Genomic DNA, 17,170 nt, shown 5'->3' with positions numbered 1-17,170 from the left:
GGAAAGCATATTTACACTGTCTGAATCCTTATCCCCTATATAATCCACTATGTGCCATTCACAATGTAGGAAATAGTAATTGTGTCAACAATTGACCGATTTCAGCCACAGCTTTAGCATCTATTTATAGTATAGGGGTAGCGTGTATTTACAGTGTGTGGTCACACAGATCAAAACAAAAATAGACATTCCAACAAGGAATGCACATTTCAAAGTAGAATGACTGGCTGTAGCATTGTTTTTGGAGAAACATGTATGTGAACTTAGCGTGTTTCCTAAATCTCTTCAAACATATTATATTTTTGTGCTTCAGGACAGTCAAAAAATAAATAAATATTGTAGCCAAGGAAGTCAGCAAACAAACTAGGTCAGAGATCACAGATTCTATTCGACCTAAAAGCATCAGCATCCATTTAAAGAGTTCTGTATCCAGAGGCATATTAAAACACAGATAAATCAACTAATCAACTTACAGTGTAAGGTTCATCACCTTCCATTGTCCATTGTGCTCATTTCTGTTGTGTGTTCTCAAACTGGCAACCAGTGTATGCATTGAGTCTAAGAAGAAAGGGGGAGGAAGAAACAACCCTCTCCAATATTTAGAATTTGGACTGCAGTACCCATTTCAACCACTAGCTGTCAATATTACATACTGCACCTTTAAGTATCTTGATATTGTCTCTCTTACTGTCTGAGAAACTGCTTCACTGACAAGAAAGGAGCAACTCAAAAGAATAGTTCAATTAAATCAGTGAGTTATTTGAGAACTGATTCAGTCTGATTTGTGAAAATAAAGCTGAATCAAGATCTGGCTCAAAAGAATGATTCGTTTATACAGTAAATCTGACATTGCTACAATACCAGGGCAAGGTTCTCAGCATTTGAGCCTTATTCTGTCTAATTTGCCCTGTATGTTCTAGTTTATGTGAGCATGTACCGTACCGTAAAATGGACCAGATTTGGCTTGAGTTTGGTTCAGTCTTACAGCCCAAACAGGACTAAGTCAGGCTGAAACGGGCCAAAGTCAGCCAGCAGTGCACAGTCAGGCCTTTCATCCTCCCCCTGACTGATCCGATCCAGCTGAAGGATTGCAAAAAAAAAATGCTTAATTTGGAAACTCATTGCAGTCATTTAAATGTTAATGGGCTTTTCTTATTTTAAAATCACCTCACTAACTGTATTATTGTGCAAATGAGCCTTTTCTCTCTCTCTCTCTTTCTCTCTTTCTCTCTCCCTCTATCACTCTTGCCTCTTATCAATCCACTCTTAAGTGCTGAAACGTTTACTTGTCGGCCCATAATTGGATTTTTTTTTTTTTTTTTGACTGAGAAACAGCAGGTGTGGAGGTTCTCCTCTAGTAGGAGTTTTTGGTGGAATGTTATTCTCTGTGGCAGGCCACGTTGTTTGTTTTGTATTGTTGTGCTGTCTGATGGCGCCCCCAGAGAGATTCAGCGAGCAGACGAGCACATACATCACCTGAAGCAGCCAGCTTAATCAATATCTAACCAATCAATTTAAATATCGGGAGGTCTGGACTTTGTATAAGTTGCAGCAATGGTAATCAACAAATCCTTTATGGAGATCAGAGAAGAGGTAACCAAAGAAATAATGTATTCGGTGTCATGCTGGTAGGACATTTAGTAGCATGCTAGTTGACATATTCTTCAATGAATATCTTAAAGGGATAGTTCTGAAGCGAAGCTATGCATTTTTGTAAGGAAAATATCCATATTTAAAAATTTAAAAACTATAATAACTAGCTTCCGGCAAACGGCCATATGCAGAATGCGCAAGTCGATTTGCGGCGGAAGAGTATCCTTTGACCTGACGCACAACATAATGACGAATGTGGAGGCGCAGAGGGACTTCGGTAAAGTTGGTTTTATATTCGCACATTCGGACTTGTGATAAATTCAGACTTTCCAATAAATGTGCAATAAATTAATGTTTGAGAATTTTAAGCAGCGACATGATATCGAAAACCAACGATTGTCAACTTACAACATTTTTCACAGTCGATCAAAATAGGCACGTATTGTTTTAATGGCATATTTACTTGTGAATGTCCACTGAATGTCCAATGTAGTGTGATTAACAAGACTATTGAATACGGATGTCCGAATGTGCGAATATAAAACCAACTTTACCGAAGTCGTAGAGGGTAGAGAAAAACATCACCGTCACAGATTATGAGTCTAAAATAATAATTTTTTAAGAGAAATTTCAGAGGATTTCGATAAAAGAGAAGAAGAGCTTAAATTTTTTGCACAGCCCTATTTGTTGGAAACCTACACAATCGCTATGAGGTAGAAAATATATATGTCAATAATTAATCATACTTACAGGTTGTGATTCTGATTAGAAAGTTGGTCCAAATAAAGTGGGTACTGTCCCATCTTTAATGGATAAGCATTTTGTAAATCTTATTTTGGCCTTATGGACATTTGAGAAACAATCTTCAAAAGGTTATACTGCTGTGGTATCGCTGTGGTAATTTTAACCTCTGACTCTTCACATCCTTGTCCTTGGGAAGTGTTTACAAAGGGAATCTGTTTTTGCAGAGCAGAAAACAGCATCTTCTCAACATGTATCCATCCACAACACAAACCAGCCTCATTTGAGACCAGATCAAAGTAGATGTTTTTCATGAACAAATTAAATTGGAATAAAATGAAAACTAAAAGACTTTCAAATCGTGTGAGCCAATATTTTATTCACAATAGAACATAGATAACAAAACAATTGTTTAAACTTTTATCCACTAAATGAGCACATTTCAAATTGGATGCCTGCTACAGGTCTCAAAAAAGTTGGCATGAGGGCAACAAATGGCTGAAAAAGCAAGAAATTTTGAAAAGATTCAGCTGGGAGAACATCTAGCAACTAATTAAGTTAATTGATATCAGGTCTGTAACATGATTAGCTATAAAAAGGGAAGTCTTAGAGAGGCAGAGTCTCTCAGAAGTAAAGATGTGCAAAGCTGTGAAAGAGTGCGTAAAAAGATTGTGGGATACTTTAAAAACAATGTTCCTCAATGTCAAATTGCAAAGGCTTTGTAAATCTCGTCATCTACAGTGCATAAGATCATCAAAAGATTCAGAGAAACTGGAGAAATCTCTGTGTGTAAGAGACAAGGCCAAAGACCTTTATTGGATGCCCATGATCTTCGGGCCCTCAGACGACACTGCATCGGCATGATTGTGTCAATGACATTACTAAAAGGGCCCAGGAATACTTCCAGAAACCACTGTTGGTAAACACAATCCACCGTGCCATCTGCAGATGCCAACTAAACCTCAATCATGCAAAATGGAAGCCACATGTGAACATGGTCCAGAAGCGTCATCATGTCCTGTGGGCCAAGGCTCATGTAAAATGAACTGTTTCAAATCGGAAAAGTGTTCTATGGTCAGACGAGTCCAAATTTGAATATTCTTGTTGGAAATCACAGACGCCGTGTTCTCCGGGCTAAAGCTTGCATGTTTTGGAAGGCACTATGAATACTGAAAGGTATATAAAGATTTTAGAGCAACATATGCTCCCTTCCAGATGACTTCTGGCTTCATCGTAGAAGTGTCCGGGTGCTGAATTGGCCTGCCTGCAGTCCAGATCTTTCACCTATAGAGAAAAATACATCAAAGACGACCACAAACTCTTCAGCAGCTGAAAACATACATTAGGCAAGAATGGGACCAGATTTCAACACCAAAACTCCAGAAACTCATAACCTCGATGCCCAGACATCTTCACACTGTTTTGAAAAGAAGAGGAGATGCTACACCATGGCAAACATGCCCCCGTCCCAACTACTTTGAGACCTGTAGCAGGCATCAAATTTGAAATGAGCTCATTTTGTGCCTAAAATAGTACAATTTCTCAGTTTAAACATTTGTTATGTTATCTATGTTCTATTGTGAATAAAATTGTCTCCTGTGATTTGAAAGTCTTTTAGTTTTCATTTTATTCAAATTTAAAAAAATGTCCCAACATTTCCAGAATTCGGGTTGTATTATGATATGGTAACAAATTGCACTGAACTTTAGCTGCTTTTAAATGAACGTTTAGCTATTTAATTTACGTAAAAATATCTCTAATAGAGGCTTTACTCCCTTAAAACTTAAATTGGAATGTCATTGCAACTTCCCGAACACACACACAAGTCATTAAATACATTCAGCCCAAGCAAAGGCTGGATATAGGCTTTATTAGTTTTATTACCATAATACATACAGCATTTCACAGCTGTTACATCACATACCCAATACTTGATTGGTCCTGGTTAATTACTTCACTAAAACGCTCCCACACAGTATTTTTCTTTCCTTCCCTTTGTTTTTATTTAATTCTCTTTTTTTCTTTTTTTCTTTTATTTCTCTAGGATCTGTTTTGCCTCCATTGCTGCTTAACAAGTGAACTCCGCAATTGCGTCTGCAAATTAGTGCCTGAAAAATTTTTTTAAAAATACGCTATAAACATGGTAATATTTACATTGTGTTGGAAAATACTCTTCTCAGAATAAGTAAGAATAAGTTTGTGTACATTTTTTGTATATTTTAGGTAAAACTGTAGGTTTTTTTTCCTATGTGTTATATATAATGTCCACTATGAATTGCTCTAATCAACTGTTTTCCTTTATTGGTTTTCTCTGAAGAGATATGCTGTTTTGTAAAACGAAAGTAAGAGTGATGCACTGTCATTGTGTTTTAGCGTAAAATGAGAGTTTGTGTCTTATAACCGTGATCCGTGCATCACTAAAAGGAGGGCATTAGGCAAATGTATTACCCAGTGATGTGTAGCCGTCACGGAAGTGGAATTTAAATTCCTGATGACTCGTTTAGGCCGTTTAGTGTCAATTCTTTCTTTTAATAGACAATAACTTTATTTATCGTGCACTTTCGACTTCACAACTTTCAGCTTCACAACAGATTGTTTACATTCACAGACAGCTACATTACACATTGCATGAAAGGTAATTTTTGAAAAAGCATAATAGGGGCATTTTAAAATATTTTTTAACGCTATTGAATTTTGATTTACATTAAATATAAATGTTTCAGTGCTTAAGAGCAAGGTTATTGTATATATATGTAAAATGCCTGCTCTGTCTAGCATGTGAGCGAACAGAAAGAGAGAAAGAAGGATTCCAGAAACAGGTGACTGAGGAAAAATTGAGGTTCTATGTGCCTTTCAGTTGTATTTTCCACATTAATTTAATTCTGTCCACTTTAATATAACCTCCTGTATCTCCTTTCCCGGTATCGATCAGGTTCTGATCCATTGACCCCGCGCATGTCTCTGGAGTCAGTCAGTAATATGATATCTGACGCCGAGCTGCTGGTGGACAAAGCAGGATGAGGCACCGCTGATATGTATGTATGTGTGTGTGCATGTGTGCTTTCCCATATCTAATGTAACCAATATGGTATCTAGAGCCCCAGGAAGCAGATATAACACACACACACAGTGGTCACTGAGTCATTGCTGTGTTTCTCAGCTGTTTGATCTGATAAGGTGGCTGCTGAGGACAGCAAAGAGAGAAAGTGAACATATTTCTCCTCACCACAAGCTGTCCACACCGGGCTGAGCCGTGCCTGTGATGCACAAGCCATTTGCGCTGGACTGATGGGGGGATATCAGCGTCGGCCAGTGTGCCGGGGGGATATTACAGATGACAACCTGAGATGAGAGAGCAGACGTGTGATGTGGACCTGCCGAGGAAGACGTGCTGGTCAATTTGGTTGATTAATGTGTTTTCCACTTTTAGTGACTTTATACGGGCATTTGCCACTCTTTATTTAGAAAGACAGTAGAGATGGGGAAAGGGCATTACTGAAGAAAGAAACAGAGAGAGAGAAAGAGAGGGTGATCAGTACAACATTGACTGAACCTGGGATCTCCCATGTGAGAACCACACTCTAAAAGGAAAAGGATATATAAAACCTTAAAGGCTTTTGTCAAGGCACTTCATATATAGAAGTTTTTAGGGGTTCCCATCATGGATTTTTTAATCAATTTATCAAGGAAAACTGCAATTCATGGCATAGATTCAACAAGGTGCTGGAAACATTCCTCAGACATTTTGGTCCATGTTGACATGACAGAATCACTCAGTTACTGCATATTTGTTGGCTGCACCTCCATGATGTGAATCTCCTGTTTCACCACATCCCTAAAGTGCTCTACTGGATTGAGATCTGGTGCCTGTGGAGGCCATTTGAGTATAGTGAACTCATTGTCATGAAACCAGTTTGAGATGATTTGAGCTTTATGACATGGCGCGTATTATCCTGCTAGAAGTAATCAATCGAAGCTCAATTGGTAAAGGGCCCAAAGTGTGCCAAGAAGATATCCCCCACGCTATTACACTACCAGCCTGAACCGTTGATACACGGCAGGATGGACCAAGCAACTTTCAGACCAAGCAACGTTTTTTCCAATGTTCTATTGTCCAATTTTGGTGAGGCTGTGCGAACTGTAGCCTCAGTTTACTGTTCTTGTTCCTGTTCTTAGCTGACAGGAGTGCTGCTTTAGCCTATCTGCTTCAAGGTTCAACGTGTCCAGAGATTCTCTTCTGCACACCTTGGTTGTAACAAGTGGTTATTTGAGTTACTGTTGCCTTTCTATCAGCTAGAACCTGTCTGGACATTCTCTTCTCCATCTCTAGAGATGGTTGTGAGTGAAAATCATAGTAGATCAGCAGGTTCTGAAATACTCAGACCAGCCCATCTGGCACCAACAACCATGGCATTTTTAAAGTCACTTAAATCACCTTTCTTCCCCATTCTGATGCTCAGTTTGAACTTCAGCAGATCTTGACCATGCTTCATATCTAATGCATTGAGTTGCTGCCATGTGATTGACAGATATTTGCGTTAACAAGCAGTTGAACAGGTGTACCTAATAAAGTAGTCGGTTAGTGTTTTTATTGAATTTATGAATGAAAGAAAAACAAATTCAAATATTATGCCTAATGTTTTATCTTAAGGCCTCTCAATAACATGCTTATGCTCCGAGCAGATAACTGACCCTGTTCCTGTAAAAAAAAAAAAAAAAAAAAAAAACACCACTGCAATATCTTATTCACTTGTACCACACTGACCGAACTCAGAAGACCTCTGGGATTCCAGTATGTCTCCAAACTGTGCTGGAGCCAGACAGAACCTCCTTTTTGAGCGGTCTCAAAGGAGCTGACTCCAGGTCAGTGTAGCATACTGGAGAAGCATCATGCTCCATCAATCACATCCTGGCTTCCCATTTTGGACAGCTGACAGGGGAACTGCATGGCCATCTGTGATGTCACCGCACATTCTGAGCGACGGGCAAAGCAGATATGCACACTCAAACACACACACACACACATATGCATACACACCGTTCCCTGTCCAGAGATCCCTCTCCGCTGTCAGTCCTCATTGTGTCCGTTTACAGTTCCCTTGTTCAGAAAGCTGAAAAAGGAGCATCTGGTTCACTGGCCACCGTCTGCTAGTGTGAGTGAATTGGGTGGGACAGGGATAGCCTCGTCGCTGGTCTGGAGTCAGTATGAAAATATTCAGGCTTCGATGCCACATGTAGCCCAGAGGATACAGATTGATCTTGGATCAGATTTCTCCCCAATGTTGTTGATCTAAATGACCTCAAACAAAAATCTTGAATATATAATAAAGAAACTTTGCTGAAACCTTGTTGCCAATAAGGTCCGGTCCATGCTGGTCATCATAAAAGTCCCGGTGATGCCAGAGTGATGGTTGTCAAAATTTACTGCAATGCCTAATTTATAGCACATTTCATTGTCAGCATGTTCTGCAGCTGTGTTGCTATGAATTTTTCATGTAAATTGTTTGATGGTGTTATTTTGAATATGATGCAGTATGTGATAAACTGAGTTTATATACACAGATCAGGCATAACATTATGACCAACTTCCTAATATTGTGTTGGTCCCCCTTTTGCTGTCAAAACAGCCCTGACCAGTCAAGGCATGGACTCCACTAGACTCCTGAAGGTGTGCTGTGGTATCTGGAACCAAGATGTTAGCAGCAGATCCTTTAAGTCCTGTAAGTTGCGAGGCGGGGCCTCCATGGATTGCACTTGTTTGTTCAGCACATCCCACAGATGCTCGATGACAGGGAGCATTATCCTACTGAAAGAGGCCACAGCCACCAGGGAATACCGTTTCCATGAAAGGATGTACATGGTCTGCAACAATTCTTAGGGTTAGGTCCACATGGATGGCAGGACCCAAGGTTTGCAGCAGAATATTGCCCAAAGCATCACACTGCCTCAGTCGGCTTGCCTTCTTCCCATAGTACGTCCTGGTGCCCAGGATGTGTTCCCCAGGTAAGCGACGCACACGCACTCAGCCATCCACGTGATGTAAAAGAAAACGTCATTCATCAGACCAGGCCACCTTCTTCCATTGCTCCGTGGTCCAGTTCTGATGCTCACGTGCCCACTGTTGGCACTTTCGGTGGTGGACAGGAGTCAGCATGGGCACCCTGACTGGTCTGCGGCTATGCAGCCCCATACACAACAAATTGCAATGGACTGTGTATTCTGACACCTTTCTATCAGAACCAGCATTAACTTCTTGAGCAATTTGACCTACAGTAGCTCATCTGTTGGATCGTACCACAGGCCAGCTTTCGCTCTCCACGTTCCTCAATGAGCCTTGGCTGCCCATGACTCTGTCGCTGGTTCACCACTGTTCCTTCCTTGGACCACTTCTGATAGATACTGACCACTGCAGACTGGGAACACCCCACAAGAACTGCAGTTTTGGAGATGCTCTGACTCATTTGTCTAACCATCACAATTTGGTCCTTGTCAAACTCATTCAAATTCTTACACTTGCCCATTTTTCCTGCTTCTAACACATCAACTTTGAGGACAAAATGTTCACTTTCTGCCTAATATATTCCACCCACTAACAGGTGCCGTGATGAAGAGATAATCAGTGTTATTCACTTCACCTGTCAGTGGTTATAATGTTATGCCTGATTATTGTGTGTATATGTACAGTATATATTTGAATGTGAGGCTTGTGTGGGAAGGAATCATGATTGTCACTTTGTTTTAAAGATAATTGGAGGCCTTATAAGTTTGAAGTTGTTTAACAACATGCCAAATGTTTCTTGAAAAAATTATGAGAAAGTTCTGAAAGATGAGATATGAAAATTATAATATATATATATATAATATAAAAATTATATATGTAATTTTGGACCATTACAGTGCATGCCATTGTAAAGACTGTAAGTTTATCTCTCACAGCCTCATTTTCTTCCATGTATAATTCAATATGGCATCTACCCTGACTAAGGTCTATGTCTATGAGTTTAAGGATTTTAATTAGGTTATGTTAAATATAGTTCACTGCCTTTTTGTGATTTATTGATTCAGAGGTCAGGTCTGTTATAAAGTAGGTGTTCATTTCCTAATTAAAACTTGAAAGTAAAAATTTTATTATTTATTTTTTTTTATTTTTTTTCCACAGGATATTCATGGAAATTTGTATTTTCAATATATTGCCAGTTCAACAGTCAACACCCAGGTGCATAGTTGTATTGATTAGACCTTCTATCCCAAACAGCCTCAATTTTCTTGCCTTCTCCAACTCCTGAAGAACCCATTAGTACAAGGTTAGAATGTTTGTCTGTAAAGTCTCTTCAAACTGAACCAAACTGAAAGCCACTCTTCCAGGTAAAATCATTACGGTTCTCAACCTAGAAACTACTCTTGGATTAATTTTGGTTTTAGAGAACTGTCATCTTTATAATATGTTTATGCTGTATAAACAATGATAGCAGCAGATGGGCCATTCTGTGATATATTTTATATTTTTGTCATTATTGAAGTATATTTCTGTAAGATTTAATACGTTTTATCAGGTACATGTGTGTCATCTCAAGCAATATATATATATATATATATATATATATATATATACATACACACACACACACAATTTTTTGTATTGAAAAATGTCTTTACTACACAGTTACTACATAGTTAAAGCTGGCATTCATATTTTTATATATAATTACATGTATTTGAAGGGCCCAAATGGCATCCATTTAATAGAATGACCCAGATGATTTTTCAAGTTTAATTTTTTGTCAGTGTGTTAAACTCGTTTGTAAGCAATGTATCTTTTCACCCCCATAACGATGGTCCCCTCACGTGTCATGTCTTATTTTCCATATCATGATGGAGTTTTTCGTTTGGCGCTTTCGTTTTCCTTTTACATTAGCCACGCTTGCCTCATTCGCTCCTCATGTTGTTGATGAACATGCGCTCATACGCAGTGCTTCAATCTGTCTACCTGTCTGCTCTCTCTCTCTCTCTCTTTGCACCAGGCAGGTTAAAGTGGTGTCAGGTGTGAGATGCTTTATTGCTTGCTAAGCTCTGTCTGTGTGTGTATGTCGGTGTGTGTTGATGTGCGCGAGTGGGCTCTGTTCGGGGTCTAATCCAGACAGCGTGAACCTAAGCGGCCCACGAGCAGAGACACGCCTGCTCTCCACGGTCTCCTGTTTAAACAGGTTTAATCCAGAACACCTCCTGTCAGCTTCGTATTTTATGATGAGAGCCTTTGGCTGCAGGCAGCGGTGGGAATGAGAGAGAGATTTTTATTCACTGCCTAGATCAGACCAGTTGGGGTTTTTTTAGACTGCTGCATATTCATGCTGTCAGTGCAACATGTTAATTTTTAAATATTTAATATTATTTGTATATAGTACAGTATTTATACAGTATAATATATATGTACAATATATATGTACATATATTTATAATCTTACAAAAGGTTTCCATTTAAAAAAAATGCTGTTCTTTTGACCTTTCTATTCATCTAAGTATCCTGAACACAAAAAAATGCATCATTCATATAAAGCACCACAACTGTTTTCAACATTGATCATAATAAGAAATGTTTCTTAAAGGGTTAGTTCACCCAAAAATTCATTAATTACTCACCCTCATGTTGTTTCACAGCCGTAAGACCTTCGTTCATCTTCAGAACACAAATTAAGATATTTTTGATAAAATCCGATGGCTCAATGAAGCCTCCATTGATAGCAAGATAATTAACAGATTGTCCAGAAAGCTACTAAAAACATATTTAAAACTGTTCATGTGACTACAGTGGTTCAACCCTAATGTTATGAAGCAACGAGCATACTTTTTGTGCGCCAAAAAAACAAAATAATAGCTTTATTCAACAATATCTTGTGGTGGGCAATTTCAAAACACTGCTTCATGAAGTTTTAAGAATCTTTTGTTTCAACTCAGTGGATCGGAGCATGTATCAAACTGCCAAAGTCACATGATTTCAGTAAACGAGGCTTCGTTACCTCATATGTGTTTCGAAACGTTACGTAATTTCATTAGTTCACGTGACTTTGGCAGTTTGTATTCTCGTCACTTCATAACATTAGGGTTGAACCACTGTAGTCACATGAACTGTTTTAAATATGTCTTTAGTAGCTTTCTGGGCATTGAAAGTGTTAATTATCTTGCTGTCAGTGGAGGCCTCACTGAGCCATCGGATTTTATCCGTATCTTATTAAGTATCTTAATTTGTGTGCCAAAGATGAACGAAGGTCTCACGGGTGTGGAACGACATGAGGGTGAGTAATTAATGACCAAGGTTATAATCGTTAACGAAAACGAACGAAAAAACGAAAACTAGGTGGGAAAAAACATTGTCGTTAACTGAAATAAAATAAAAACGAGGCATTACAAAAAAACGATAACTAACTAAAACTGTAATGTGTGTTTGGCAAAACTAACTAAAATAAAATAAAATTATAGATTAAATGTCCTTAGTTTTCGTCTTTATCAATGTCTTTCATAGAGCAAATTTGTATTTTATAACGTTCAGCTGCATTTCCTTTCCCTGCGTCTCTCACATACACGCGCGCGCACATACACACAGCCCCTCCCGTCAGTGCACACCGCGTCTCCATGAGAACGAGTGTTCGACTTTGAAAGCAAGTTCGCTAAAGGTTGGTATCTCGTGAACACCTTTACACAATCACACATTAAAAAGTGGTATAAAAATATTTTTAATTCTAAATATAACTTTGTCAGCGTGTTAATGTCGACGCGAGAAGCGATTGCTACTGCAGCACGTTAACTAGACGCAAGTTTGAGGTAAAATGCACTTGGGTTGTCGATGTCAAAACACTATATAAGCTGTGATTCAAATATTAAATAATGTCATTTGTTTACTCTTACACTGAATATTTGCTGCTTAAATTCAAATGTGTTTGCATAGTTCACCCAAAATGAAAATGTGAGAAAAAAATCAAGTTTACAGAGTTTTAGTGTCACTGAAGGTAAACCTGCGTTGCTCATGGTGGTTAACGTTACCTCTCTTAACGTGCTCTTGCTGAATGGCAAGGATTGCACTATGGACTATTGTACCTTTTGTATGTTTTCATTTTTTTAAAAAACTATTTTATTTTTTATAACGAACAAGCTGCGATGTCACATTTCCGCTGCTTTGTTGTGTGTGCGTGAGGCGCGGGCGCGATCAAACAGCTGTCTTTGCAGTGGACTTGCCTCATCGTCATGGCAACGGTTCGTAGTCAGGTCAGATTACGTCAGAGTTGGTTGCCGTTTGTTGGATGCTCAGACTACCAAACTAACGCCGATTAAACATGTTCAGTCTGGTGAAAACCGACTCAGACCAACGCCAACAGGGGTATCACACCGATCCAACAAACTCCAACAGACGAGTTTGTTGGCGTTTGTCGGTGCGGTGTGAATTGGCCTTTATACACTGAATGTTTGCTGCTTCAATCCAGACGAGTAGTCTATTGTAAATTTAGTATATTATAAATTGTACAGCTGTGGTATTTGTATAGGGTGTGAATTCTGTATAGAAGATGTGTAGATTTTTGGTAGATTTTTTGGCAATTTTGTGAAGGTGTCACACACACACTAAAAAAAATTGAAAAGCTGTATTTAAAGGGTTTTTTTTTTTGTTATTTGTCATGTTCTTTTCTCAGATTGAGCTCCCCAACAATCTGTCAAAAATGTCTTGTTGTGACTTAAAAATGGGTTGAAAAGGCTACATGCGGTTCATGTATGTCTTAAGTCTGTTGGCTCTTATAGGTTTTTTACTGGCACACGTCACTTACACATTTTGCACTTACTGCGGAGTGTTGAGACTGTTTACATATTTGTGCCCATATTTACATTTTATGTACTGGTTTTATTTTTGAATGAATATTTTTTTAAAATTGTATGATGTTTTTGTTGAGTTATTATTACACAATACTTTTTCTGACCTTTTTGAATCTTGCCCCTGACAAATAACCCAAATTACAAAAAAAGACTAAAACTAACACTAAAACTAATAAAAACTAAACTAAAACTAAGCATTTTCAAAAAATAAAAACTAAACTAAACTAGCAAACCCACTTTAAAAACTAATTAAAACTAAACTGAATTTGAAAACAAAAAGTCAAAACGAAATAAAAATAAAAACTAATGAAAAATGCAAAACTATAATAACCTTGTTAATGACAGAATTGTCATTTTTGGGTGAACTAACCCTTTAAGAAGCAAATCAGCATATTAGGAAGATTTTTGAAGAATCATGTGACACTGAAGACTGGAGTAATGATGCTGAAAATTCAGCTTTGACATCATAGGAATACATTTAAATTATATTTAAATAGAAAACAGCTTTTTAAAATTGTAATTAGGGCTGTCAAATGATTAATTGCAATTAATCGCATCTGAAATAAAAGTCTGTTTACATGATATGTGTGTATACTGTGTATAATTATTATGTATATTTAAATATACGCATACATGTATATATTTAAGAAATATTTGCATGTATATATGTATTTAATTTATATTATATAGAAATATAAATATTTTATATACGAATATAACAATTTTGTCTTAAATATATACATGCATGTGTATGTATTTAAATATACATAATAATTATACACAGTATACACACATATCATGTAAACAAACTTTTATTTCAGATGTGATTAATTTCGATTAATCGTTTGACAGCTCTAGTACTAATATTTCACAATATTACTGTTTTACTGTATTTTTATCAATTAAATGCAGCCTTGATGACAATGTTACATATTTAATAACATTTAATTGCATAAAAATGGGTCCCACTTTATATTAGGTGACTTTAAGTTAAGGACACCTAATGTAAAGTGTGACCAAAAAATAAATGCAAAATGGATAACTGTAAATTGTATTTTACATTTCTCTCTAAAAGCTTCTCTCTTTCTCCTGTCCTCATTTTGGCTATCGCTTCATATCATCATGAAGTACATGCTACAAAGTCGATTTTGTTGGTTGTGTGGTAGCCAAAGTTATGCAGAGTGCTGATCTATTGCATTACCGCCGCTTTTGTGATGCTAAACACATTGTTATGCACCTGCAGAAATCAGCCTCTCAATTTCAATGGACGGCGTGATAAATGAACTCCTTAAAGAGAATTTGAGTGTTTCATCTCGCTCGGTAAAGGAAAATGGACCGCCATATAAAAGTTAAATGGAAACCATCAATGAGCTTTCAGAATTACGCCTATTTAAATATGAGCTAAAACATGATGAGTCGAGTTAAAGCAGACCGTATCCTCTGAAATTAGCATCTGTTCCTTTGTCCTTATTTTAACGCTTTGAATGAAATAGTTAGGCATGCATTTTCTTTAACGCTTTCCTTTTTCGAAACTTTTCGGCACCTGATCAAAAAAGTAAGGAGATTTAAATATGCATGAGATGAGTTGTTTGTTAAATTCTTCACAAGAAAAGTAAACGTGCTATGATATATGAATCGGCATGGAGAAGACCTTTCACAGACTACAGCCTGATTGATGATCCACATCAAGCATTATAAGTTATGTGCAGCTTTCATTACAAAGACCTTTCTCTGTGTACAGGGTGCAGAAATAATCTCATTTCTCTCTGGTCCCGAGGGGCGTAGAATGCATGATGTCTGCATGCATAGGTACGAGACAAATTAGTCACAAGTTTAACTAGAATCTGAACGGTGAAGAAAGAGCGCACTGTTTACTAGTTCAGTCAGGAAAGGCTGAGCGGTCATGGGATGCGAGTGTGTTTGAGCTTGTGTCGGCAAAAGCCCTTCTCTCGTTGTCATATGACACTCGATCGTCTACCATATGCCTCGTCTGACACAGAGAGCTCACTGTGTTTTTATTTCTTTCACATGGGAATTATTGGTTGGTTGGTGGTGGATCCAAACATAGACACCCAGAGAAATTTTATGTGGCCTTTTTTTAGATGACTTTTACCCACCAAGATTTTTAGTGGTCAGTTCAAACAAATGTCCTAGAGTAATTACAGGTGTAGTTCATCACATTAACAAAGGACATGAACCACTAACAACCAAGAAAGTGTCCAGGTACTTTTTGTATTCATTTTGGCCCTTGACCGTTACCCATAATTCTTAATAGCCAGTATTATATACGAGGTGCAGTGTTGGGGGTAACGCATTACAATTAACGCGAGTTACGTAATCGGATTACTTTTTTTCAAGTAACTAGTAAAGTAATGCATTAATTTTGACAATTTGTTGAGAGAATCGTGAGTGATAATCGCTATGTAAACTTGATGGTTATTCGAGACTAGTTTTAGACTAAATGTGACCATACATTTACTCATTTACTACTTCTTCTGCTTCATATTCTTCAGTATTCCAGAATGGCAGAACACCTGAAAGGCTTGTTTGAACAGCGCCCTCTACTGTACAGGTGTGAATTTGCATTTTCTTCAGCCTGAGGCTTATTGATTTCACTTTTGGTGTGAAAGGGCCATTACATTTGCCAAAAATAGAACTTTTTGTTGTTCTAAAAACAAACAAACAAACAGCCCAGCCTAGATGAGAAAAAGTAACACAAAAATAATGTAAAGGCCTGTACACACCGGGACGAATATCGCACGCTTTTATCGTCAGCGTTTTTCGAGATGTTTTTTGTGTTCATACCCAAGCGATTTTCACTGGCGATGCGCCGAGTGAACCTGCAAATTCACTCCCTGACAGTATGTGGCGCTTGTGCTTAACAGTAGTGCAAATAAACATATTTATGATATTAATAAAGTTCAAGAAGATAAAAATGCAGATATTAAATGGCATATGACATATGAGAGATGGTAGTCAGAAACGGTAGTGCAAATAAACATATTTATGAAATAGACATTCTCAACTATATTTCTTGAATGTAAAAGAAAAAAAACAAAGAAACAGTAAAAATACAGAAATAATACACATCTATTGGTGTGGCCAAGAAGTGGCTGAGCACCCATTTGCGTGCGTCTCAATCAGCTCTCCCTAGTTCACTAGTCAGGGCACTGATCAGGGAGTCGGCCACATTCATTTACACGGTAAACTGATACATGACCTAGGAAGCCTGGGAGCTGTTTGAGATGCATGGATAGTTTGTAGGGGTCTTCCTCGTCTACTTACTTTCTCTTCGACGTCTTGGTATCAATGTGTGCTCGGCAAGACTGTTTTGTGCTTGAGTGCCACCAAGGCACGTGAACAAAAGCACCACTCTCATTGGTCGGCCAGGTTTTAACATGGCGCATCAAACCAAAAAATGAACCCGAGGCGTTTTTTAAAAAATTACGCTTTTACGCCTGCCGTTTTTCGTGTCGGTGTGCACACTAACACTGGCATGAAGTGGGAAAATTTGTGTAAAGAAAATATCCCTGAGACCATTACACCACCACCAACAGCCTGAACTGTTGATACAAGGCAGGATGGATCTACGCTTTCATGTTGTTCACTCCAAAATCTGACCCTACCATCTGGATGTCACAGCAGAAATTGAGACTAATCAGACCAGGCAACGTTTTTCCAATCTTCCAGTTTTCCAATTTTGGTGAGCCAGTGGGAACTGTTCTTTGCTGACAGGAGTGGCACCCAGTGTGATCTGATGCTGCTGTAGACTATCTGCTTCAAGGTTTGATGTGTTGTGCATCCAGAGATGCTCTTCTGCAGACCTTGGTTGTAACAAGCGGTTATTTGAGTTACTGTTGTCTTTCTATCAGCTGGAACCAGTCTGGATATTTTCTCTGGTGCTCAGTTTGAACTTCAACAGATCGTTTTGACCACGTCTACATGCCTAAATGCATTGAGTTGCTGCCATGTGATTGGCTGA

The sequence above is a fragment of the Megalobrama amblycephala genome, linkage group LG7 (assembly GCF_018812025.1).
Source record: "Megalobrama amblycephala isolate DHTTF-2021 linkage group LG7, ASM1881202v1, whole genome shotgun sequence".
NCBI classification, from domain to species: Eukaryota; Metazoa; Chordata; class Actinopteri; order Cypriniformes; family Xenocyprididae; genus Megalobrama; species Megalobrama amblycephala.
Note: the sequence above shows the minus strand (reverse complement) of the source record.